The sequence below is a fragment of the Chrysochloris asiatica genome, unplaced genomic scaffold, assembly GCF_000296735.1.
Source record: "Chrysochloris asiatica unplaced genomic scaffold, ChrAsi1.0 scaffold00027, whole genome shotgun sequence".
Classification (NCBI taxonomy): domain Eukaryota; kingdom Metazoa; phylum Chordata; class Mammalia; order Afrosoricida; family Chrysochloridae; genus Chrysochloris; species Chrysochloris asiatica.
The window spans coordinates 24,813,813-24,816,122 of NW_006408545.1; positions in this window are offsets into that span (position 1 = coordinate 24,813,813).

Consider the following 2,310-nt stretch of genomic DNA (forward strand, 5'->3'; position numbering starts at 1 on the left):
TAGATACATGTGTCTATCTGAATTTAATTAAATTACATATAAATACTATTTTAAAAGTCAGTTCCTCTGTTGTATTAGTCACATTTCAACTGCCTGGTAGCCCCATTTGGTTATAAAACATTTATAACATGGAAGAAACTTCTATTGGACTGGCGATGGAAATTGCATCATGTTGCATGTTGGGAAACTGCATCATGTTGCAGAATTTAAAATCAACTCTATAGCAGTGTTCTTAGTCTTTTCAGCCACGTTGTAAGACATGGTTTAGATGAGCCAGAAGAAATATTCTCCTAGCATCTTCTGTACCTGAATCAGGGGTGAGGGGAGGTAGGGGAATGTCACCAACTTGGAAAGCAATGCCTAGAATGGTGGCTACTGGGGTCTCCTGTTCCTGCATCCAAACTCCAGGTTTGGTGCCTGCAGGAATTCATATGGAGCACACTTGAGTGATGGAGGTGATAACAGGGTCAGAGGTACAAACTTTTGCACAGCAGTGAGAGCCCTAATGCTCTGAATGGTATAAAAGAGATTAGAGAATTTCCAGTTGGAGACAGATTACAAAAGGTTGGGCATGGCCCAGATTAGCCCATAACACTTGACATTCTTTTGAAGCCCTGACCTCTTCCACTATGTTGCCAGACTGGTTTAGGTCTCACCTGAACTGACTGGTTAAGAGAAGATTTTGGAGGTCTGCCCTGGGCCTGGGGCAGAGGTGGTACTAGTGGTTACTCCCTGAAAATTTGGGATGATTTAGGAAGGGTTTAGCAGCAAATACCCTTTCTAGCTAATATTTGCCCCTGTATATCCTGGATGGGCAGGGAAGTCTTTCTTCCTCTAGGCTGCCAACACCTATGATGGGCACTCTATGGGTCCAGTCCTTGCAGGAACATCTTTGTCTCTTTGAGAAAGGAGAAGCTGTGAAAGTCAAGTTTATAGAATCAAAAGAATATTGTACTTTTCATCATTAGTAGTATCATCCAGGTTCATACTATAGACACTAATCCCCTCATTGAACTAATTCTTTCATGATTCAGCTTGTCAAATTTGTTTTAACCTGGACTGGAACTCAAGTTCTGTGCAGAACTGACAATTACATTTTCTTTCCATTAATTTCTTTCATATTTTATTGATACTTTCCAATATGCAAAGTCAAGACTTTGGATTTCCCACTGGGACCTGTCATCACCTTAACATTTCAGTATTGTATTAAATAAACTAGAACTTTCTTTCAGGCTGTCATCATTTATATCTTCCCCAAAATTTCAACTTTGTGCCTGGTGTAGTGAATGTGAAAATGCAATACAGTGCAAGATAGAATGCTCCTTCCCTCATGAGGTCTCTTAACAGGAAAGAACAACAGATAATTAAGCTATGGTCCTGGTTGTGGCGCTACAGGAAAATGCACTGGACTGCAAGGTCGGTTTGGACCACAAGGTCGGCAGGGTAGTTATGAGACTGAACTGACTTGACGTCACTTAACAACAACAAAGTTACTTACAGGACCCTGGGTGTTGGCTATTAGTTTGCTTAGAATATTAACCTAAAGTTTCACAATTCAAGCCTACCCAGAAAGGAGTAAGAAAGGCCTCACAATCTACTTCTGTAAAGATAACAGCCGAGAAAACTTTGAAAGGGTTCTTCTCTGTAACACATGGTGTCACCACCAGTTGGAATATACTCCACAACAAAGGAGTTTAGTTTAGAAAGAAAACAATGAATTTTTTTTTTTTTTTAACTTATCACACTTTAAATTTGAATATGAAAACACGCTATTTATACAGTTCTTGTTACTGGAAAACAGTTGTATCAAAACTGAGATGATGGGGGTGAATTTATTTCAACAATTGTGCAAGTCCTCAGTCTGCTACACAGGACAGTGACAGCATTGGAGTTGTTAAGTGCTGTCAAGTTGGTTCTGACCCATAGCAACACCGTATAGCATTTCAAAGGCTGTAAATCTTGGTTGTTGTTGTTTGGTGCCTTCAAGTTGGTACTGACTCATAGTGACTCTATGCACAAAAGAATGAAATACTGCCTGGTCCTGGGCCAACCTCACAATTGCTGCCACGCTTCAGCCCATCGATGCTGCCACTTTCCCAGTCCATCTCACTGGGGGTCTTCCTCTTTTTCTCTGACCATCCACGTTACCAAACATGATGTCCTTTTCCAGTGACTGGTTCATCCTGACAATATGTCTGAAGTAAGAGAGATGAAGTCTGGCCAGCCTCACCTCCGAGGAGCACTCTGCCCATACTTCTTCCAACACAGATCTATTGGCAGCCCATGGCACTTTCAATATTCTCCTCCAAC